Below are 26,102 nucleotides of genomic sequence, written 5' to 3' on the forward strand. Positions count from 1 at the left end.
TTAACCACTTAACTTTTGTTATACAATGTTACTGTAACACTCAAGTATGATGATTCCTGAAACGCTGAATGCAATGCATCCATAAAGAGAGCTAAATGGCCTATTATTCTTCATTACCGACATGCACCACTGTAATTTGTCACTTTTCAGCCATGAACCATTCATCTTGAGCCATTTCCAAGACTGTGAGGGATACATTAATCGACTTTGTCCCCTTCCAGTACTGGTTCTAATACAAACGCTAATCCAACATCAGTGCTCGTCCTTAACAATTCAAGGAGGAAATAATACAGATAAACAGGGGGAAAAAGGAATTTTTCATACATTATATATATTGTATGATCATAAAAGTTTATAACATACCATTACGTATATATGAACTTTAGTGGAGTGAAAAAAAGAAAGGAAAATATCCTTGATTTAATAATCTCTCAATAATTTAACCCTGCCTTCAACAAAGGAAAGGACTTTCTCTACTCTCACTACACAAAACACCAACGAATAAATATCCCTGGGGCAAACATAATTATCAATTACCATTATGCTTTATCCCAATCTGTGAAAGCAGATTTTTATTTTTTAAATGTGTGACATCAACATTTGCCTCTAATCCCTTAAAGCCAATTAGCAGTGGAAAAATTTAGGGCTTTTATGTTACATCGTTAAATCGTTCTGAGACGTTCCAATGTTGACACACAAGGCAAAAATAATGTTCAAGTCAAGTTTGGAAAGAGGAGATTTTTTAATTTTATGTTAAAAACATGCCATGCTATTGACTATGCTAATTAGATTGTTTTTTTGTTTTTTTTAAATTCAAAACATTTACCTGTAAGGGGTTGACCACAAAGAAAAACACAGAAACACAGAAAAGTTTAAGAAATAAATTCACGTTTTCAATGTTTAGAAAAAAAAATAGAGAAAACTGGATACAGTAATTAAATTATTTCAATGAAAACATTTCAGTGGATTTACAAAAGGTTTTACTCTTTACTCATTCGAGCAATTTGTTTCAAAGAAAATCCTCCATCACATGTTCACTACAATTTCAGACGTTTTTTTGGGGATTTTCAATATCCACAAAAAAAACCTATCCAATGCTACTGGTTAAACTCTTCTTAAAAATGTCTAACATTTGAATCAGCAGCAACTCTCATGATCTGCATCTGGTATCAACTTCTTCTCAATCCTGAAGAAGGCCAAATACTACTTCTGAATTATTTGGAGAATGAGTAAGAAATGGTGTGTGACACATAGATAAACGTAATATCAGTCACTTTAAACACTGTGCTTGAGAAACGTTTTCAAATTTAAAATTAAAAGTTTAGAAATAGAGATTTAGAGATTAGAAAAACATGAAAATGTCACAAAAAAGGACTCTGGAGGGTCTGAGGTCCATTTCCTTTAAAATGCACTGAAAAGTAAGAATAAGATACCAAGGAAGGGCTTTGTAAGCACAATAACTCTCAAAAATAATCAAGGAATTATTCAGCCATCTTTAAATAAGATCCTGGTTGTAGTGAATTGTTACTTTGTGGTTTTAAAAGGAGGTGGCTTGGTATATTACTGGCATCTTGTGGCAGCAGAAACATACTGCTAGTTGTCAGTTAAGACCTGCATATTGATCTGTTAAATGACCGAAATGACTATTGGGAAATTTGAAAAGATAATTAAATGTTCCTTTGTTCCCCTTTTTTTCTCTTTTCATTCCTTTCAATGGACAATAAAAATCAGACAATGACACCTGGGACAAAGTAAAAAAGGACACTAAAGATATTCCTAGGGAAATTGCGCCAAGATAAAAATTCAATCCCAAACCAACACCCTGAATTATTTACAATTTATACCAAACAGCACCTTCCCATTCTCCAACACCTGAGTAACAGTTTTTGGGAGAAGACAACATTGACATCTTGGTGTCCATCCACACTTTAAAAATGCATCAGTGAGCCAAGGAAGGTGATACTGTCTGCTATCACATTACTTTTAATTCACCAGTGCATTACTACAATGAATTATTCAGGACTTGCACCACACACGGCTTTTCCTTAGAGCTCTGAACAATGACTACATACACAACACCTCCAGTGGATGCTTTATGGTTATTTGTGAAAGCTACACGGGCATCAATGTTTACTATTCAAATGTCACTTTGTTAAGCACAGCAGTAATGTGGAGTTTGCATAACGCTTAAATTCTATTACATTTTGCAACTTCAACAAAACTTTTCCATTCTTTTTATGTAGACATCCATTCACAAATGATAACTAATTCCTGTTTGTTTATGACATCTTTAACAACTTCCACCCCCTCTTATGCTTAAGTGTGAAAGTCTGCATCCTGTCTGAGATGCAGACAATGAGACACAGGGTGTGGCCTTCCGTACACTCACTACAGAGCAGTTATTTTCTTGATGTCCTGTCTGTATCACATGCCTCACTAGCCAGTGTCATTCAGAAACAGTTTCTTCTGCGTCCTTTACTACACCCTTAAAATCACGTCAAATCCAGATGAGCCAGACTAATTCTTGGTATCAAAGAGAAAAGGCTAAAAAAAATCTCCCCCATTTACTTGCTAATCAGTTAAAGCGGCCTCTAGACTCGTCATACACAGACAAATATTAGAAAAATCACCCATTCCAACAAACCACAAAGCTCCTCTGACTTATGACTAAAACCTGCACAATAAGCACAAGCTATACATACGCCACAACTTCTTGCCCAAACCCCACAACTGTGCCGATTACTTACAGTTCTCTTTGTCTGTCTTTGCTCAGGCCACAGTTACTTTACTTCAACCCTGGTCCTACTCCAAGGGCTGAATCTTTCTGTGGACCACAAAAAAAAAAAAGAAAAGAAGTGTCATTCATTACAGAAATCTCAGGGGTCATCTCTGAGTCAAAAAGCCACATGGTGGATGGGGGGCGGGGGGTGTTAGAATAGTGAAGCAAGAATGACGAGATTGGAAAACAATCTTCCCAAGAAAGGTTGTCCCAACAATTTCATCACATGGTCTTATACCCTTCCAGGACTGATGGGCAGCACTAGTCTCTTCTCTAGGATCATTGGTGCTGTCCTTTCTCCTTGGAATTCTGATAACAAATCTGAATGATCCAAACAAGCTAACTGCCAAAACTTTATAGACTTTATAATATAGTACATTTGAACAGCTAGTACCTTAACATTTTAACTGATTTAGAAGTAGCAACAGTTTTTTTTCTACCCAACTCTGTATTCAACTTTTTGTTAAGGAATGAGTGTTTTATGTGTCATGTTTTACATGTAAAGGTTGTTTACCCAATTGTAAGACCTGCTCAGGAAATTACATTTTAGTTATCTCTTGATTAGGGCTGTTCGATTAATCGATTTTAAATCGTAATCGCGATTATGTAATTAGAACGATGTTAAAATGTGAAAATCGTAAAATCGATTTTTCAAAAAAAATAAAAAAATTTTTACCTTGTCTGCACACATATTAATGATTGATACCATATTAATGATTGGTGGAAATACCTCTCAATACCTGCGACAAGTGCCCCATCGGAGAGGCTCTTTAGTGTAGGAGGGGACATTGTAACATGCCACCGGGCATCCCTCAAGCCAGATGCCGTAGACCGGCTCGTGTTCCTTGCAAAAAACTTGCAAATGTGAACAGCAAATGTAATGACTGACATTACACACCTCTACCTCCTTCATGGGTTGCATTATTATTTAGCATGCAAAGACCCAGTTTAGTTTAATTAGAAAATGTCTTGTTTTATTTAATTGGAAATATAACTTACTGTATGTTTGCAAGTGCTGATTTGCTGATTTTTTTTTTCAGAGATAAAACTTTATATTTTATTATATTTTTTTAAACTTTTTTTCAGTTTATTTAACAGAGTTTTGCACTTTATTCATTCATTTTTGGTTTAATAAGAGCAAAGTTTGCACTTAATGGGGCAAATGTTCAATAAAAAAACAGCATATTTGAAATAATTTCTTTGGCTTTTGTCAATTCACAAAATAATCATAATCGAAAATCGGATTTTGAGAGAAAAAAATCGAGATTTTATTTTTGGGCAAAATCGAACAGCCCTACTCTTGATGTGAAAACCCCTACAATAGAAAGAAAATGTACTTTGTCCTGCCACCCAACTAAGTGCCAGAAGTAGAGAAGCAGTTGGTGGTACAGGCATCAGTTTAATATCTCAATCAATGTTGACACTGAAACTAGAAGTCACCTGAAAGTCACATTGTGGAGTACATAACGGAAGAGGGGGGTTACTGTTATTTGGATACATTTTTTAAATCACATTATCGAAACTTGATACATTTTCATTTGTGATTGACTTAAGCAGGCAACAATAAATCTGAAAGTTTTCCTCAGTGCACACACTTAGAAAAATTCTTTAACTTAGGTCAACACAAACTGTCAAATTATGGTTAGCTTTCTTCTGGCAACTGGTGTAAAATCTGCTCACCAAACAGTCATAACACAGAAAGGTGTTTCAATCTGAAAGATCTCGTGGCTGAAAAACTATTTGGCTCCCAAGACTCCAGCAGTGTAAAGGAGCCAGTTTGCTTGGGGAGAAAAGGAGATAGTTGGCATAAACAAAGCTAAATACTGACACTAACTTCTGGGAAATGAACAGATGCCCAGACAAACTTTCCAGCTGTTTGACATTTGATAACTGTGAGAGAGAAAGAGAAAAGAAAGATAAGTTTCACATTTTAGGATTCTTAGAGGGTGCATTTTTAATTTTCACACGCAGTGCTGAAGTAACACAGAAGAAAATCCTTCACAGTATGAGGCTGTTCCATACAGCAACTGTGAGATGTATTCAGATGTGGTGGAAGGTTGAAGTCTGCCAGGACAGACAGCAAACTTTGACAAAGTTTAAATGTTCATTGCAAACCACTACTTGAAATCAAACGAGACGCACACATTTAACATTTTAAAATGGACTCCGCTAAGTTTAATAAGGTAACTGATCAAAATACCTTACAGAACAGACTCCCAACACTGAAGTTGAAGATGAAACAAATGCACACACAGAATCACAGAACACAGTAGAAGAAAATTATCTTTGATAAAGAGAAGAAAAATACACTTCAAGATTTCAAAACTCATGGCTACATAAAGATCAAGCAAACATGGTTCTTTGGAAGTTTGTCAAAAGTAAATTAAAAAAAGTTAAACTTAAAGTCTGAGGGGGGCTTCCATGATGCTTTGGAGGCCTCATCTGCCATGCGGCGGTAGGTAAACAACGGCAAAACAATGAAATTTCAAGTGTAATTTCATTAATAGGTAGTCTTTTTAATGGCGTGGACCATAAATCAGGCAATTTGATTATTGTAAATTTAAAATCAAGTTCAAAAGCTTTCTAACATAATCCACAGAGAATCGAAGCCAGATTTTGTAATTTACATAAAAGTGAGTCTGCACTAGAGCCCTGCGCGGGACTGTTTTCTTCATCCCGCTCCCACTGTGTTTACATCTGCTCCCGCGCGCTCCCGCCCGCCCACTCACGCTCCCGCCCGCCCACTCACGCTCCCGCCCGCCCGCTCACGCAAAACTCGCCTTTTGCGCACGCATCAATTATGTGATTGTGGTTACAGCAACGAGAGTAGGTTGTGAGTGGCTCAAATAACACTAATAAATAACATAAAATAAACAATGTTAATGAATGAAACAAATTACTGTAATTTAACAAATGAATCGCTTAGCCATTACATTGCTGTGGAGGAAGAGAATGCTGCTGACCAACTGCGGTTCCAATCCCGTGCGTCTCTCTTCCAACATGCGCCCACAGACAATAAATGCAGTTTCTCCAAATATCTGACTGGCCTTGCTTTGTCTTTGTTTTGTAAAGACCTTGTTTGAGGTTCTTTTCCCCGTCATTGATTTCCATCTGGTCGCTAAACTACATCCCGATCCCACAGTGTTTTTTTTTTTTTTTTTTGTCCGCCCGCTCCCGCCCGCGGCAAAATTCAAACCGCCCGATCCCGCGAGATTTGCGTTGGGTCCCGCGGGACCCAATCCCAATGCAGCCCTCTAGTCTGCACCTACCAAGCACTGAAGTGTGGGGCTAAGTGTGGGGCTAACAACTAGGGCTGCAACAATTCGTCGACGTTGTCGAAAAAAATCGATAATCAAAATTGTCCACAATGAGTTCCATTGTCGACAATAGTCGCCAGACGTGTTTTTTCCAATGGAGTGAGGCATCTCACTTCAATACAATCTCTGCCGAGAGTCGCGCATGCACGATAGTCTCAGCGCAGCTGCGGGTAATAAAACTTAAAAAGTTCAGGAGCATTTTAGCCTCGATACGGCGAATAATAAGATGACTTACAAGGTTTGCAAAGCCGACCTTACTTTTCACGGGAGCACGTCGGTAATTCATTTGAAGAGAAAGCACGTCGGAGTGTTTAACGAAACGGACTCGCCTTGGTAAGATATTAAGCCTATTTTCATTTGTTAAATTAATTTGTTTAATTTGTCAACTTTGTTTATTTCATGTTATCTATTAGTATTATTTGAGCCACTCACAGCCTACTCTCGTTGCTATAACCCCAATCACATAATTGATGCTGCGCGAAAGGCGAAAAAGCTTGCGCAATGATGACAATGGTGGATTTGCATCTAACTTTCAGTCAGGTGCCTATGAACTGTCAATTATCCATCAAACTCCACAATGATCATGTTAACATTAAATCAGATAGATTTGTCTGGACATTTCTCTTGCGGGACGGGAGAAGACACTAAATCAATGCATCTCTATTATTGTGCGCGTGTGCGGGCATGAATTCTCAGAGTTTTGCAGATGCAGGCGGGAGCAGGATGAAGAAAACAGTCCCGCTATAGCAGGGCTCTAGTGCCCATCTTTCTTGTGTTTATTATCATTTGCCACATAATTAAAGCAACCTCATACTAAATTTTTTTTAAATGACTAATTATCCGATTAGTCGACTAATCGTTTCAATAGTCGGTGACTAGTCAACTATTAAAATAGTCGTTAATTGCAGCCCTAGGGGCAACAACTGAGTCGAATTTGCAGACCAATTTAATAGCTTATCCGCCAACCTTCCTGACAGATGGGCTCAATTCCGGAGTACAGATAAGCTACAGGAAAAATTCATTTTCAGTATTCGTTTAAAATGTTTTTACATTGTTTAACTGAAAGACTTTTCATTTTTACCATCCTCGAGTGATGACTCCCATTACTCAACTTCACAAAAGTTATGCCAAATGTGATTAGCTACTGCTGTATAGCTAAGTGTTTGTGTCACAGAATATTGGCGGGCAAAGGAGGTAACACCAACATCATCATGAAAAACACAGAATAAGACACAGTATCGAGATAAATCGGTGCCATCTGTAACTGTTTCAGCAAAGCTGCTACGTTTCTTCACAGCCTCCCATCTCTGACTCAGTCAATTCCTTCCTGCAGAGCAGAGTCAAGTATTGCACTCGTTATAGAAATAATATAAAAATTAAAAACTCATGACACTGCATCATCGCTTTTAATTCCTATCATTCAAAATGAGTAATTACCTCATAAGAAACACTAGGTAGGCTGCAGCTTCAACTAGTGACGTGGATGTTATCAGACACTCAAGAGCAGGACATTCTCCATTACCAACCGAGGAAAGATGGAGGAAAAAATTCAATTCAATGTGAAAGGATTTATGGCCTTAACAGTGGTAGAATATCTAGTTGCAACAAAAAACAAAAACAACAAAACAAAAAGGCCAGCAAGGTGGGGGGTCATGATGCAGCCAGCCAGAGCCAGGAGACCGATGGCTGGGGTACTACACTGCACTTGAAGTGATACATCCAGGATTCAGCAAGCTTTGTCATTTGATGTCCAATGTTGAGGGTTCATAAGCTACTATAATTTCCATTCAACATTTATTAAAAGTGCAATGCATTATATTAGGGCTGGGCGATTTTGGACAAAAATAAAATCCCATTTTTTTTCTCTGAAAACCCGATTTTCGATTTCGATTTTTTTGGTAAAACTACAAAAGACAATGGAATAAATTGTTTAAAGTATTTTATCTTTATTTTTAAAGAAAAATAGCAAACAAATGTCCCTATTGGGAATGAAGTGCAATTGAAAGATACTGTAAATCCTCCTTGAGTTTAGTAAAGTGACAACATTTACAATTTTCTTGACCAAACAAAGATGACTAGACGAGCTCTGTCTGTAATGCAGCCAGCTGCAAAAAAGGAAAATCGATTTTCCTTTTTTTTTTTACATCGTCTTGATTAATAAATCCGATTTAGATTTAAAATCGATTAATCGCACAGCCCTACATCATATGCATAAAAATCTAAATAAGGTGCACAATCTGTGTGGCAACTGGCCTATTAAAAGTATGATCTTAAATGCAATTGAAAAGAGGCATGTTTGGAAATCGTGTTGATTTTAAAAGCAGCAAGAAAAGAGGAATAAAAGTCTGTTAAGCATCTCTCAAGTACAGTGGCAGTACTACAGAACACCCACCAATAAAAGATGTCACAACATCTGATAATGTCTTGTTTTTATTTTAAATGAGAATGAATATCTGTCAAATTGATGTTAACAACTCAGACTGCATAAAATCACATGACATCAAAGTGGATACAGAGAGGTTATGGATGAATGCGACTGTAATGTGGGTCAGCTGTCCCTGGATGTGTCAGATAAAACGAGACCACTTTGAGAAATTCAGGCACTGTATTCCCCGCTCCTGGTCCAATTATCAGTAACTCTGGTCAAAATATAGAAGGCCTAATTTCTGCAACTGTCACCGTCCTCTTTTACAATATACGGTACTGAAAATCCCCACTTAAGAAAGCAGAAAGTGTGAATGTGTAGATGGATCTCTGTGTGAAATGATTTAATATACAGGCCTGTTTTTCAGTTATCTAATGTCATGGTTACACTTATTAAAAGCCAGAATTTCATTAATCTTCATTAATGTGAATTTAGCACGACTCTGCTTTCATTACATAATTAATCACCAAGTCAAAAACGAATTTGGATAAGATTAGTGACAAACTGTATTACAAAAATAAACAACTGCATTGAGATTCTTTGAAACCGCTATCCTATACAAAATTCTGGCTAATTGTGCAATATTTGATTTGAACAAGATTAAAAGTGAAATCAAAAGGCAATCTTAGCATCTTAGCTAAGCATATTTATTTCATTTATATATTTATTACTGATTAAGTTTACAGTTGCAACTTTCCCCACAAATATGCACTTAATAGTGGACGCCATGCTCCATTTACAACATAGACTGAAGTTTAAAAAAAGAAAAGAAAAACCATTCATTCCTGCTGCTACAGGAATATAAAATTAAGCGCTTATCTGGTCCCACCAGAGCTGGCTTGAAGATGCAACTTATTTTGCAGGACATTGTATAGTTTGTCAACTTTTACTTTTTGGCACAAGTTATGTGGTCTGGATATCTTTATTCAGGTTGTGAATAAAGTCACTGAAAAATGAAATCCAAAAATGATGCATTAGTGAAATGCAAGATGTTACAGACTAATATTGGAGAAGACGCACAAGGGCTTCTTTCATGAATTTTGCTAATGTGCTTTATATACACGTGTGGTGAGATGCTCCAGCTGAAATAAAGTCAGTGAGGTCTGAGGCAGCTGCAAACTAGCCAGAAGTACAAAGAGAATGAAGGACACTTCATAAATCACGGCAGGAATGCAGCCTCATTTCCTCTACAATCCCACCTTCTCAACAGCTTCTTCCTTCAAGTACAGGAGCTTTCTACACTTAACAGTTGAAACCTGAAATTCACAATTATGAGAGAATTTGCAGCTGCAACCGTCAAAAGCATTACGCACAGCTAATTAGTGCACATTTCATTCAAGCAGAACAGGTGCTATAGAAATAAATCTGATCAAAGAGATAAAATTAACTATACTAATCAAATACATTTGACTCAACTATTATATTTCTTTACAAAAAATAATTTGAAGCTTGTGCTCACTTTGCATTGCATATTTTGCAGGCTCGGGGGATATTTTTAAACATTTTTTATGTAGGTTTGTTAATCGCATTTACAAGCAGTTTATCGATTGCTGTCCCTTTACTGGAGTTAAGCAATTTTCGCTGAAAAAAAAACATAAAAGGGGTTCAGTATAAAGTCAGATTTTTTTCTTTAAGAAAAAAAAGAAAAAAAAACCTTTTACCTTTTCCATTAACTCCAAAAAAATGTTCACATAACAGTGTAAGACAGTGTAACAACCTGCTCACGTAACGGAGAACGTCACAGGTCATCCAGTTCATTTCCCCATTCAAGCCATAATGGAAAGTGGCTTGAATGGCCAATTTCCATTATAATGAATTCTATTTTTAATACTACCACAGTGTATACCTGCAATTTCAATGACTTATCATCCAAGTGATAAGCACGTCACAGGAATCCTAAAGAAGGTATCCTCCTGATCGCAGTGGGCCCTGGAAAACCTTTCCGTCCCACTATCTAAGAATCTCCGTTTGCTTGCTTCTTTGTCATGTGATTTATTATCTTTGTCTACTTTTGTCTTTTCAGGAAACAGGCCAAACTTGTGCAATTTGACTGATTGTGCTGTGTTTGATACTGTAAGTCATACCACCTAAGAGCAATAGACCCATTGTTTCCACTTGCCCCTAGACGGTTTAGTTCATCTTCCCCCAGCAAGATGAACTAAACTGTCATTAAAACGTATTAATTGTTAGCAGGCAAATTAGAATCAAGTTAAGACACTATAAAGAAATGGTCTGAAAGTTCAGCAACCAAATGTTCATGAATGCCAACTGGAGGTGATTTTTTTTTTTCAAGGTTGAAATGTTGTTACTTAAGTGATTACAGAAAAACCCTGACATCATTCAAAGTGTATGATATGTAATGCCATGAAATAGCTACCCTTACTTTTAATAAATTGGTAACCTATCCAAGTCTGTTCTGCACTGAAGGGAGCTTGTTTTCAATCATTTTTTCCCCACTCTCTGAAAAAATTTGGTGTCACGGGACTTTGGACTTGTTGGTCAAACAAAACAAAGATACCTTAAGTCTGGCATTTGAAAAACTGTATGCTGACAACTCAGTCACCTTTCAAAAGTGCATAAAAATGTAGCAACGGGGCTCTGGAGACACGGAAAACCCGTCAGTGCTTGGGGGGGTTCTGGGTACAAAGTTATCTACAACACAGCACACCTTCCCTTTGAAGTGCTACTTTGTCAATCGGTACAAATGAACGTAAGAAGCAAGGGGGAAAACAAAATTAAAGAAAGAAAACGGTGAGGGAACAACTCACATATTTTTACGATGTTTTAAGTGTGGCCATCCTTGTTTTTCAGGAGCGTAATGAAGAAAACACATGGAAACTGTGTGTTTGAGAGCAAATGGCAACAAGACCCGAGGACGGCGTTGGCATGGGGCCACTCTATGCATTACAATTCTCCGCCTGCTAATTTGTTTTGAATTTTTCTGTGGTGTTACAGTTTGCAGAGGAGGTCGGCATACTTGGGACAATAAGCCGATTCCCTCTCCCATGCCTGCATACTGGAACGAAGACAGTAGTCCGGCCGAGCTATAACTGTAGCTGAACTTAACCGTGCATGTAAACATACTGACTGAAACTCTCCCTCAAGGATTATCCTCTCTAATAGATTTAAAGGCACTTTAACTGAGCTGCCAGCTGCCTGCATCCTCAGCGGAAGCCACCCAGGTCAAATCTGAGGGAGGATATCCTACCATGACGGACCAGCACTTCACCGCAGTGCTTCTTACTCACAATAAAATGATCTCAGTCCAAAATATACTCTCCCTTTACCCTGGCTGTGTCTAAATAAGTCTCCACTATTAAGTATATGGATTAAAGAGGATGAATTTAAGTCAAAATACATTGAAAGAAAGAAGTTAACATATTTGACTTATGCCCTTTTGTTCAAACAAAATGTGAAAATTGCAAACAATGTTATGATGTGCATAGTTTTGCACTTTAGGGAATCTTATCTGCCAAACAATGAACTACATGTCAAGAAAAAAAAATAGTAGGAATATGAACAATTATAATAAATCCATTAAATTTTTCAGCATGTGATGAAATGCCACATTATGCATCTCTGAGAAGGAGATGCATAAAGAGCAAAAACCAAGAGACAGACTCTACACCTACTTTAATTTTGATAAACAGTAAATAATTCATCCATGAGGAGGAGAATGTGGGCCAAGAAACTAATCTACATATCTTTGAATTGCAGTTTTAAGCCAGCTTCGGTGTCAAACAGAACCATATGCAAGATTTTTTCACTAATTTAAATGTATAAAATCCTCCAACAAACCAATTGTACATTTAGGTAAAGTCATATCCAAAAATGAGAGTACTTAAGTTCACAGTTATGTTCACGTTATTGTGCTAAAAGGCAAATGTGCAACTGCCTACCGGAGCTAAGAGCCTCTCTACTCTCATTTATAGAGCTGAATTAGGGGTTAATCATGGCTCTATTGTGGTTAGTGGAGCAGGTATTTTGCCCCAATCCAGGTAGGAGCTGGTATCACAGTTTTTTTACCTTGAAATTGAGTCAGGAAGATGAGGTGCAAGAACAAGACACGCTACCACATCAACTCGCTATTTTGCTTCGCTGCAATGCAGTCTCAAAAGCACTGCTGGGACAAGGTGTACTGATCATGTGATCAGATGTTTAGTTTGCAATTGTTTGTTGTTGCTAAGCATTTGGTGTATATTACAGAATGTGTGTAAATTCCACACAGTCAGACACTATGTTGGAAAACACTTCTTGGCAATGCAACAGGAATTTGAGAATTTGATTAAAAAATAATAACCAGCTCACTATCCTCACAGCGACTTCATTTGGCCTCCTTTCAAAGGTGAATTGCTCTTAGTTGTCATCATGCAACCAAGGCCTCTTTTTTCTGGCTGCATTTCCAGGGAGGGAAATACAGCAATAAGACAAACACCAGTAATGGCCTCCCTTATAGCACGCAGGTTCCTTTATGCAGCCTACCTGGCCAGACTTTCACCCTAGCTACCTTAACTTCAATCTACAAACTGTTTGGAATGGTGTGATATATCGTGAGCGAGTTTTACAGCATCACTCCAGGGCTTGAAGCCCCACAACCGAAATGGAAAGAGGTTTTTTCACTCGGACCTTCAAGCCCCAGGCTAAAAACTCATGCCGACTCAAAGACAGTCCTTGTCAACACTGGGAACATTGTGCAATTGCAAATAATGTGCAAACTAAACTCATGACCCAAAGTAACAGTATTAACAGCACAGAAAACTACAGACCCCACAACAGAACCAACCATAACTCGACTCAAACACCGGACTACTGAACTTCTAAAGAGATCTAAGATGTTCGCTTGATGTTTGAGACTTTGGTTGTACGCTGTCATCTTACAAACATGCAAGAGAAACATCCATTCACAAAGGTGACCGTTTCCATGCCAACAGTACCTCTGCTGGGAGAGGCATCCTTTAAAACCAGTCTCCTGTGACACGTCTGCTGTGCTGCAGCCTCACTGACGGACTGGTAAGCTTTTGAGAGGGAAAAGGGTTTCATAAAGAAAGGGTGCGTCCCAATACTCCCCCTCGCCCTCCTTTTCTTCACTAACCCTAACTTTTGCGCGTTCCCGTGAAGGTAGTGGTGTACCAATTCCTCTTTTCACCTAGGGGGAGGGGGCATAACGAGGGCTAGGGGCTGAGAATAGCCCCTTCAAATCGAGGGATTTCAGATGCTGACTTGGCGAGCGAGGGGGTATGAAAATTTCCCAGAATGCTTTTGCCGTAGGCTCTGCGTCGATTTGACTCGCCGACCGAAGGCAAAACAGGCAGACTCATCTCAGAGAAATAGAGAGAAATAATCCGTCAGATTTGTTTTGGATGTTTCTGATATAATAGTCTTCAGAAACCACAAAGTAATCCATCTTTTATCTGGGTCATTTACACACTTTCAGATAAAGTTGCCGATCATCACGGCAGAATAAAGGGATTTATGGATCCGCGTTACACCAACGCAGAGCCTACGGCGTAGGTTACGCCGTAAGGTCTGCGTCGATGTACGCGGCGACGCGCGCCGTACGCCGTACCCTACGCCGTAGGCTCTGCGTCGATTTAACGCGGACCCAAGCTCCGGACCCGGCAGACAGAAATCTCTAAATTTCGGAGCAAATTTCTTAACAGGCGTAGCTACAACTGTTAGATTTCATCTATTAAACCAACATCTTCCTAAATGATTTATTTCAGCCGGCGTTCTCAACAGAGCAGCGTCCAAGAGAGAGTTTCTCTCCCGGGGCTGACGGAGCAGCTTGACCCGGCGGACACGTCTCTTCTCGGGCTGTGAGCTGAGGCTGCTCCCCGGGGGCGGTGGCTCTTCTCATCTCCGAAAACATCGGGTCAAATTTCTTAACAGGCGTTATTTGGATAAACTGAGCCCCGGTTGCGGATCTTAAGGTTACCTTTATACCTGAAAAAATATTAAAACTTAATAAAGTGCCATATTAACAGCGCTACAGCTGAAATTAAAACAGCTTTTGGCTCTCTGCTTCCTGATCAGGTTAGGGATGAAAACGAGGGGGAGTAGGAGAAATGGGACAGGCACCTGGGCCAAGTGCCCTAGATCTCAAGTGCCCTAAAATCTCCCCCTTCTTTTTTAGGGGTTAGGGAAGAAAAGAAGGGCGAGTGGAGAAAAGAAGGGCGAGTGAAGTTGAATTGGGATTGGGCCAAAGTCTACGTTACTAGCTGCTTAGCTTAGGAAATTTCAGCGAGACTGAATGGCTGTGAGGACAGAGCTCACAATAAGCTCTCCGCCATACTGAAACATCAACAAACTTATTGGGATTAAAAACTATAAATTGAATATGTCAAGATGGTGAGACCACTGAATAACTAACAAAAACAGAAATAATGTGTTGGATTTTTTATTTTTTTAATTATCTTTAAATCAATGTTTCATATAAATGTTCATGTTTTTGCACATCCCATACCTCCCAAATCAGAAATGACCCGTGGAGTAAAATGCAAAGTAATGCATCTGAACTGTCTGACAGAAAGACTGCTTTTGTTAAACCAGGTTTTCCCTCTTCAGGCTCTATACATACCCATATGAAAACTAAAAAAAAAGGTCACTTTGTTATTGTTTTCAGCATAATTTCCTGCTTCTTCAAAAAAAAAAATACAGGATCATGTCATTCATAAGTCAATGTTATGTGAATGGAAAGATAAAAACAAAACATAACTGACACCAAATAGTGACAACATTGCTGCCATTACGATAAGAGGATTGCCACAGTGGCACAAAACAAAAGTTTATATATACCTGCACTTTATCCCCAACGTAAAGCTGCACATATTAGCTCTTTTAACTTGACGTCCAAGAAGAGCTATGGCACCGTCCCGTAACAACATGAAAATCACACACACTTTGAGACCCAATGCAAGTGTGAATAATCTAATCTACTGAATATTCCGATACACACACATATAGGTCTTCTATGCTGACAGATTTTTGCATCTTGTTTTATCCAGTATCGGAGCTGTAGAACGGGCTAGTCAGCAAGTTTGGGCAAAATATAAAAACATATAGCCTATTCAGCAGCAATAACTGCACGCTCCCCATAGTAATGTAATGCAAAAGCTGTAGTTCAACTTAATGCAAAGCTTCTTTTGCACTATAATGTATGGCTCAACTGATATTTACTTAAGGGTATAATACGAAGTAGGGCAATTAAGAAATAAATGATGTCAAATTTCAGAAACGGCATGGCTGTTAAGAGTACATGTACTAAGCACTTCCTCTGAAGAGGAGGTTAAAGGGCTTCTTTCATTCTCTAATTTTCTTATATTTATAAACTACAATACTGTTTTTAAGAGTTTAATTTTTGACCGTGATATATACCCCAGACTGCAACTTCCTGTCATCCCCTCTCCTGGTTTCTCACAGCACAGACAACATCGAACCCGTGAGATTTCTCCTCATGTTCATTATCCAGTTCAGAGCTACATGGCACAGCACTGAATTATTAACACGATCCTTTTGCCTAACAGACACAGAGCAGAGGGTCATTCACAGCTGCCAAACAAAAACTAGATCTCCAGTAAAACCAACCTTGCATTCAAAGTTGTAAAGAAAGGATATTAAGAAGATGCATAATAGAGGATAAACTCTAGTAATCAATTAAAGCCTTATAGGCAAAATAAACAATTTTTAAAATGATCTGATGAATTCCCTTAAACATTTTCAAACACTGTATTTTCTTCCTTACCTCCAACCTAGTCACATTAGCTCTGAATTAAGGGGAAAAAATCTCTACATTTTCCAAACGCTTCACGATTTTTTCACTAGCAATTTATTTACACCTCTCATTGCTTCAAAGAGGCTCAGCTGAAAAAAAAGGAAGGATGCCGTCGATTGTAAAAGTTCACGTTAACATGCCTCACACTCATGTGTCAATGGGGCTGACAGCAGTTAACTCAGGCCCCATTTACACATAGCCGGGTATTTACAAAAACGGATATTTCCCCCTCTACGTTTTGAAAAATTCCATCGTTTACACAAGATCGTTTTCAAAATCTCTTCGTTTACACGAATCCGCATAAATACGCTGTTAACGTCATGCCAGCCAATCAGAATCCTGGAAAAAACAATAAATGACACGTTAGGGCTGGGCGATATATCGAGATTTTAATATATATCGATATATTTTCAAACACGATATGGTAAGAGAATATATCGTTTATATCGATTTAAAAAAAAAAAAAATAATTTTACATTTTTTTTAATTTTTTTTTTTTATGATTTTGATAAAGCTTATTTTGGGACAAATTGACTTGAATGTTTTATTTGAGATTTGCACAAATGTTTTGTTATTTGCACAACTGTCAACCTCAGTGGAAAAGTCTGCCTGTTACTGTCTACATTGTATTAATTGCACAGTGTATTTTAATTTAATTGTTATGCTGGAAAGGGATATTTGTTTTATTTTATTCAAGAAGCATTTTTATTCTATATATGCAGGCAGTTTATTTTTATTTCATTTGTTTTATACATTTTGATATTGTGCAGACCTCTGTTAACAAAAGGTACCTGTGTGACATTTGGCACGAGGCTTTGTATTAAAACTGACTGTTTTTTTAAGGGTTTGCCTCAGAATAAAATGAAGCTAACAGAGATGCTATGCTATAATACTTTGGGGGAAACCCCAATTAAGGCACAGAAAAAATATCGAGATATATATCGAGTATCACCATTTAGCTAGAAAATATCGAGATATGACTTTTGGTCCATATCGCCCAGCCCTATGACACGTGTAACGTCCAGTTAAGGCTGATTTATGGTTCTGCGTTACACCAACGCAGAGCCTACGGCGAGGGGACGCGGCGACGCACACCGTACGACACGCATCGCTGCGTACCCTACGCCGTAGGCTCTGCGTCGATTTAACGCGGGACCATAATTCAGGCTTTACTTCCAAGACGGAACGAGAGTCTTTCGTTTGGAGTGACAGAGAAGTGGAGTTACTTTTAAGTGTGACTTTAGAATATAAAACAGGTAAAATACAAGAAAATATTGACGGTGGCCTAACTAATTGTAAACACAGGTCGCACACATGACGCTGGTGACGTTTCTGTTGCATAATGTGACGTTCTGAAGCCTAAATCTCAGTTTTCCTCTGTTTAGACGAAAACGTGAAAACTGAGTTTTTGAGAATCTCCACTTTGGCCGGAGTTTTCAGAAATGATCGTTTTTGGTGACTTTGAGCTCTGTTTTCGAGTAAACGAACGGCCAAAACGCATGAAATCGCCTCCGTTTTGGCTCCGTGTAAACGGGGCCTCAGCGAACTGGGCAGCACACTTGGAAAAAGAAGGGATGTATCGACAGTATCAGTATGATACCATCTAAATCACGCATCGAGTAATGAGACAGAGCAATAAGTCCAGTCTATTCATTTCCCTTCTGTGCCTGGAATGAGGCATTTATCATTTCACGAGTCAGCTGCACAACTTTTCTGCATTAATTTGCCATAAAATGTGATCTGATGTACAACCAAATGAACACAATTTATCAGATTTTCTGGCAAATTATTAGCTCCCCTTATCTTATAAGCAAATCTTACGCTTGCAAAAAGAGGAGTCAATGGAGAGGGGAAAAAAACCCTAACACGAGTGTTATTACAGAATGTCAACTGATTTAAAGCCAGACAGAAGTCTGGCTTAACTGGCGTAACTAAAATAAAGATTTTAGTTGCGTCCTGTTGGCCTTTATGTTGTCGTCTTCACTTGCTGCCATTTAGTCCAGCTTGACGGCTCACTGAAATGACGCTCTTCAAGGGATTTCCTGGAGACGGGACCTCCCCACAGAAAAGCCCTTTGATTTCCTCTTTCCTTGATCTCACGTTCTCTCTGTTGCTGCTGCCCACACAAAACACTAATGGAAAGTGAGCTCCCCTACTCCATCCCATTTCTTCTCTTTCTGCTTATAAGAACGATTAATTTCCTCTTTCCTTTTCAGAGTACTTACACCAGAAAGGTCTATATATTGACTATAAGGTATAAACACCTCATGTTCACTCGTACTTTTCACTAACCAGCACTCCTCTCCTCTAGATCTTATCTGCCCTCAACATCAACATTTTCTGGATTTGCCTGATTGGATATAAATAATTGAAACAGCTGAGTTATTCCAAGACTCAAATACAACTTCCTGCTTTGGGTTGCATCAATAAAATTCAACAGCAAGAAAAGTTGACTATTTGAAAATCTCCCCCCACAAAGTAATCATCTTTTTCTCTAAACCCTCTCCACCTAAAGCCATCTAACCTCATATCCTTCTCCATCAAGTTTGATGCTCATCAAAGTATAAAAATGAATTATTCAGTAGCCATGAGTCAAGTCAATTTAATTAGTTTGTTGTACTACACATAATCTGTTGTTAACCAGCACTGTGGGTCCCAAATATCCTGTAAACTCCCCAACACTCACTGTTCTCATTGACCTACTAAAGCATTCCACTTCAACTCGAATGCTTGTCTCCATCTGCTTTTAGTCTTTTCCATTATCTCCAGCCAGATGGTCCACACCATCCCACCTGGAGTCCTAGGAGAGTGTGGCAGGAATCACCCCAACTAGCATTTTTCAGCAAAGACACACTTTAAAAAAAAATGATCAAAGAAATTCTTTACATAACTGTTTGTCAGGTTCCATTCACCATTCAGTCTGTCCAGGACAAAAATAGATCTGTATTTACACAATGCAATAGGAGAGCAGCACAATAACCTGTCTTACATCAAAACCCAGTTCTGTCTTTTGTTATTTTGTGCGGCAGGATTTTAAAATTATGGAAGATCACCTGGGCCACATTTTATGTGACATATCAGTTCAAACTTTTTTAGAAGATTCTGATTTACTTTCCTTCCAAAAACTGTGAGTGCAAATAATCTTGTAAATCTTATTAAATGGCAAATTCAACTGTATCTGCCAGTGCACCACGCTAAAATCACAAAAAGCTAACGCTATTGTTTTTTTACACATAGCTTAAAAGTTATTAATCTGAAAAGTTTGAATTTGTGATCACAAAAATATTTTTGATCAATTTGTGTCTAAAGACAACAAACAGTTTCAACTTAGTACTGTATATTACTAAGTTGCAAAAAATACTAAACACAAGTTGTTAAAAAAGTCTGCAAAAGGTGATATCATTGTTGAAAGTTTCAATGACAAATGATGGCTTTTGATATACAAATGTGGAAATATTTGTTAGCTGAAGAAAGCAAAACCCACAATGGTCACTGGAAAAAAGTTAAAACTGACAAATGAATAATAATTTATTGAATACTGAAAATTAGACCTGTGGTTCAACAGAATAATTTAAAAAAATAATAGGACCCTAAAACTCAAGATATACTTAAATATATTATTAATTTTTTAAATGTGAATGCATAGCACTTGAAACTTAACAGGCTACAATTTCTTGGATATTTGTTTGTTTTTTCAATATTGATATAACATGTTGATACTGCAACAACAATTAACTTTTGATATATTGTGCAATTTTATCACACATGTACCCTAAATGTATCAGAAATGATCATGCGTTTAATTAACCAATCTAGTGCTAAACATTTGGTAGAAAGGTATCTGCTAAAAATTATTGAAAGATAAAAAGTTACCTAACATCACAGAAATATGCCAAAACTGGACAAACAAGCACAGGTATAATGTTGCTGCCTATGAGAACAAGATGTAACAAATTTACTTTTGAAATCAGAAAAAATATGAAGTCTAGCGTTACTTAAATACGTCTTATCTCCAGGACCGTATACCATTTGAACACTGCCCACAACATTCATGTTTTTTGTGTCAATATAGGCTTCAAAAGGCAGGAAATCTCTCTGACCACATGAGAATGGGCTTAAGGAAAGCCCTGGGGACTCCAACACAGAAGACGTCTGGAGTGTGGGAATGTGAGTCTTTGTGCAAACATCTAGGATACCCCTCGTCTCTCACTTCTACAGGCCTTACAGTCAAAAATCAGGCAGAAAATAATTTTTCATCATCACGATCCCCATGTGCACTAAAAATAAGCTATTCTTGTCTCGAAAATGTTGGACCGTTTTCACTTGGCTTCTCAAATAATCACCAAGTCACGCTATCTTAAACAACGACGGGCAACAATAACATATACCCAACAATTCTGTACATTCTACTGAGGGACGTTTCGGAAAAAAAATTATCCACCGTGATACTGCCAAGTGCGGTTATACTGTACTGCCTGAAGCATAATTATTTTTTTAAGAGCCCACCACACAATAACCTCTTCAACATTTAAGCAAATGTAAACCATCCATCTCGGACCATTTATTTCTATTGGGTTTCTCTACAACCTGGCTTTTAAACTAAAGTACTTTTGAGTTTTGCCTTGAAAACCCTAAAAAATGTGGACTGTACCTTATTTGGGAAAATTTCGGTGTCAAATAATCATCAAACACAGATGTAATCAATTACTATTCCAAGTCCATGTAACCAAGTAATGAAAGTTTTAATTCCATAAGTGGAAGAATAATGACATAATTAAAATGTTAGAGATAAAAATGATAATTCAGTTCCAGAAATTAACCATTTAGGGAAAGAAGTTTAGTTATTTCCAAGTAAGACTTTCCCCTCATTTGTTGTCTAACGTGAGGAGCTGCACTTAGTAAGTAAGTAAGTAAGTAAGTAAGTAAGTAAGTAAGTAAGTAAGTAAGTCCAAGTAGTATGTGTGTTAATAAAAGCCGACAAACATTTACGAAACTTGAGGTTTGATCAGAAAATATGTTCACCGCCATAAGCCGTTAGGTCAACATCATTTAGACATGTCTCTCTTCTCATTAATTTTATAATATGGTTGATGGAGCTCCAGTTGAATCAACCTGGTTTCCTCACTTGATTGTTGAAAGGAATTGGCAGTTTCTCTTTCTCAAGTCTGTTTTGATATTGCATCCTGGAAATATCAAAGAAAGATGGCTGTTCTTGCGAATATCCAACCAAATTCTGCTCAGCAGGTCCAAGCAGAATTTTTTTTTCCCCCTTTCCAGCACAATGTTTGCAATATTTGTTTATACAGACTATTTGGTGTTGTATTATTCCTCTAGTGGCCCTTTTCGACTAGTACCTACTCTGCGCGCTTCTACTCGCCACGGCCCCGTCTTGAACTTTTCCACTACGGGCCGAGACGGGTAGAGGCTGGCCAAGTAGATACTTTTTCTGTAACTACTCTGCCGAGGTTCTGAGCGTGCTGAGTCGGCCCTGTATCTGACGTCATCACAATACACACCACTGATTGGCCAGGGGGCGGGGCCGTCAGACGTTTGAATCAGGAAGCGGGGAGTCAGCGCGAGAGCAGCCCGCAGCTTCCTCATTTTATCCGCTTGAAGCTTCTTTCACTCTCATTTTTTAACTTGATATCGAACACAAGCCACAGACCCAGCAGCACATATCTCCTCCAGGTTCTACATCTTTAGTGTTGTTGTCTTCTCTGTTTAGATCACACAATCAAATACGTCACAGCAGCTTCGCTCCAACCCGCCCACTTCTCACCTGGGTGTCGAAAAACAAACGAGGACAAAGCGGGTGGAGGCGGTACGAGCCGTGCCGAGTCGGGGCGCGCTGAGTAGGTACTAGTGGAAAAGGGCCATAGGTGTCCCCTCGAACCATTTGCAGCACTCTGATTTGCCTGTAGTTCTCGCCAACATCTCAATCATCAACTCCCACCAACTCCTCAAAAACATCTGATATGCTCGATATTTGATCTAACGTCACGTGTCAGTGGGTCCCATATATCCCAACTTGAAAGGGTTCACACACAGAAAAAGGTGGCTGATCACACTTGGGGCTGATCTCGGCCACTTGTCCAGACCAAATTGCCAGTAAAGTGTAAAATGAAGCTTAAAATCTTGTGTGAACCTTTGACGTGCTAAGTGTTTATGTGCAACATGTTAACGCCTGGATGCAAATCAAAGCAGAGCAATAAAAGTTGTAATGTTAAAAGATCATGGCCGCACCAAAAAAAAAAGAAAAAACAAAACACAAATTTGTAAGACCAGGGCAAAGTGTAGCCGAGCAGAACAATTGGGACTAGTTTGGGCGAACAGTAATTTTAAATTAGCAGTAGAATGTAGTAAGAGCTGTTTCGTTTGTCTCCATGCAGCCCTATGAGGGAGTGACGACCTCTTCACCTCTCGCTCAGTGACAGTTGAGAAAAAAAAGGGAGGGGGGGGACTGCAGAAGTCTCACCCACCCAGTTTGTTGCTGGTAAAGTGTGGCGGAGCTAGATGGTCATGATCTTCAAAGCTACAGCCGCATACGCCCTTCAACCAAAACATTAAAAACACCACCACAGAATGGCAATATACTCTAGTTACAACAACTAATGAAAACAACCAAAAATTGGAAGATTAGAGTGCATCAATTTTAATTAGACATCTCTACTGAAGAGGCAACTCATTCTGGTTTTTGTCAATTCTAATTTTCTCAACACCACTATTATTTTTGTACTTTTATTTACTGGAAATAAATCATTTAAAAGAATAAATAAATAAGGAAAGAACTAACAGTTTACTAAAATGTTTCCAGCCCTTTATTAAGAAGTCACAATAGTCTCTTAACTCTTAAACAGTACAAGCTTACTCCACTCAAACAAGGTCCGGAAACAAACTGCAGATCATCAAATTTCATCTAACATGACAGATAGCATGAGACTGCTGCTCTTTTCGATTAACTTTGTTGACAGCTCTTTCACACTCGCATAGCTCGCTGCAGCTGGAGACCAGTAATATTGGGACCACCTCAGAGGATGACTTCCTTGGATGAAAATTGAGCTCTTTTGATACCAATTAGCAGTCTGTTTGATCAGTTTCTTCAAGTATTTCAATTTTCAGTTTACTTGTGTATTATCATGAACAAGGAATCATAAACAAAATGTTTTGATGTTTTTTTTTTTCCTGGCTTTTTCCTGAATTCTTTTTTTCCAACAAATGTTTTAAAAGAATGTTTTTCATATCAGATCACAATATGAAAATCAACTGGCCCCTAAGACCTTAAAATTATGCAAACACAACTGAGAAACGGACATATTATACTGTGTCAATATTTAATAGGCCAAAACACAGAGGCTTTGTACAAAATATCTAAGTACATCTTTATTCCTACTGTGAAGCACTTTGAGCTGCAATTCTTGTATGAAAGGTGCTATAGAAATAAAGTTTATTATTATTACTTCTATGGAATTTGACCATAAGTAGCCGCCTGATCAGTTAAATCAATGGATTTGATCAAATGATGCATATGATTAAATGTTCACCAGCAAGTGTGCTCCCGCTACGGCACATGAATTAGTAGAATAATAAATTAATGGGAACTTCTTAGGGGAATCATCAGCAAGAGTTTTCGTTCTAAAATGAACATAAGAGCATGGCTCAGGTTAGCTGGAAATTTGTCCTCTGGACTGAAAACAGAAGTGGAGAAGTATGGCCACATTGCACCACATTTAAGGACATTTCAGGGAAAACCCCTCATACCAACTTTAAAGTAGGGTAGTGGATGGATGACAATTTGGCCTTCTTTTGCAGCTAAACAACTGGAAACTCGCAGTTATTTTAATGACCATTAACTCTTCTATATTCCAAAGTAGTGTAGAGTAAAATGTGTCTGTCTGACAGCTAAACTTGACTGAAAAGGATCATGCAACCAGACAATAATCCCAAACACACCCGCAAATCTAAATCGGAAATCTTGGGGGGGATAATGAAGGTTTTGCAATGGCCAAGTCAAAGTCCAGAACTCAAACATGGTGAAATTCTGTAGCAAAACCTTAAAAACGTTATGTATAAACAAACGCTGTCAAAACTCAACTAAAGTGCACACAAACTCATGTAGATGGCTGATCACTTGAAACAGAAAAAAAGATCACTTCAAGTTATAACCCCTATGACATCCTTAAGTAGTTTGCTTTAGTCAGCACACACCACTTCTGCATCACAGCCATCTGCTGTGATGTTTTAGGTGCATTTCTTCACCCCAGTTGCCATAATAATAGAAATGTTTGGAGTTGTTCTTGTTTGTTTGTTTGTTTTCCAACGATGCTCAGCCCATAAAGCCCCTCAAGGCAAATTTCCAATAGTGATACAAACTAGTCAGATTGAAAATAAGAACTACTTTTGATGGTACAATTGTTATCAAATCCTCTGCACTTGTCTGCTTTTGCCTCAGTTTGTGCAGGCTGCTGGAGAGTCAACTCAAGTCAATATATTTATAAAGCACATTTCACATTACGAGCATGGACTCAATGTGCTCAAAAATACATAAACAAACAAACAAAATTACAAGTTTACAATAACAGAAATAGATAACGAGTATGACAAGAGAAAAAACAATAATAACAACCATAATTCCATTTTAACAAAAGTGCAATCATCCAGCCAACCATGAGTTTAGTCAAACGCCTGTGCAAAAAGGTAAGTTTTTAGTCTGCTTTTGAAAGTGGGCACTGTTGGAGCAGACCTTAGTTCCTGCGGCAAGGAATTCCAGAGAGTGTAGTAGTGACTGAAAGCACCATGAGCAGATCTAGTGTGGATTCTAGGTATGATGAGAAGACTCTTATTTGATGATCTAAGGGATCTGTCCGGTATGTATTCAGTCAGCATGTCAACCATGTAGGAGGGAGCTAAGCCATTCATAGATTTAAAGACAAAAAGAAGTACTTTAAAATCTACTCTTTGTTTAACAGGGAGCCAGTGCAGAGAGGACAAAACAGGAGTGATGTGTTCATACCTCCTGGTTTTTGTTAGAATTCTGAGCTCACAGCCAGTGGCAATGTTAACGGAACACGTATTGAACTTGACCAACTCCTGATTGCTTCGTGGCTTCAGCCACATCCAGATAACCGAGCCAGCTCTAACTTCTCCCAGCATGCCAGCCAGCCCATCTTCCAGCCCATAGCTAGCAGCTAACGAGGTTTGGCCGGCTAGTGCCAGGCAGAGGTGTCAAAAGTATTCACATTCATTACTCAGGTAGAAGTATAGATACTAGAGTTTTAAAATACTCCTGTAGAAGTTGAAGTATCAACTCAAGTTTTTTACTCAAGTAAAAGTATAAAAGTACTGGTTTCAAAACTGCTTTAAGTATAAAAGTAAAAGTAATGTAAGGGGGAAAAAGCCATTAAGGACAAAAGCCATTGAAAATGAATGCATCTTAGTATAATGCAAATATATTAAAGCAGCACTATGTAACTTTTCCACCTTAATCTGATATTTCCAGAGTCATTGTGATGGTACATCAACTTCCAACAGGTTTAATGACACCTCTGTCATGGTCTGAGGGGTCTGTATCGCCTTCACTGGCACTATGTAACTTTGAGGTGCATGGTAGGAACCCTTCCACAGTACTGGTAAAGCACTACCGCTTTTGTCCAAAGGAGCCGCCAAACTCAACAAAAGCTGAAAGTTACATTGTGCTGCTTTAAAGAAACATATGTGTACTATTGAGCATTAATGTGTGTTTCAGAGAGCAGGAGATATGATGACTAGTTGCCTATAAGTATTGTAATGGTGCAAAAAGTCAAACTTCAGAGG

At 38.3% G+C, this 26,102-nt stretch overlaps 1 protein-coding gene across 2 annotated transcripts in view; it reads right to left on the reverse strand.

Moving 5' to 3' along the window:
* fbxw7 (F-box and WD repeat domain containing 7) overlaps positions 1–26,102 on the reverse strand; it is a 117,335-nt gene that overhangs the window by 90,028 nt on the left and 1,205 nt on the right. The window contains exon 2 of one of the 2 annotated variants that reach the window (XM_061718594.1): positions 2,748–2,824. The exons of the other annotated variant lie outside the window; for it this stretch is intronic. The gene's annotated coding sequence lies outside the window, so the exon portion shown is untranslated. The remainder of the gene's footprint in view (positions 1–2,747; positions 2,825–26,102) is intronic. 2 annotated transcript variants of the gene reach the window in all.

The sequence above is a fragment of the Cololabis saira genome, chromosome 1, assembly GCF_033807715.1.
Source record: "Cololabis saira isolate AMF1-May2022 chromosome 1, fColSai1.1, whole genome shotgun sequence".
Taxonomy (NCBI): domain Eukaryota; kingdom Metazoa; phylum Chordata; class Actinopteri; order Beloniformes; family Belonidae; genus Cololabis; species Cololabis saira.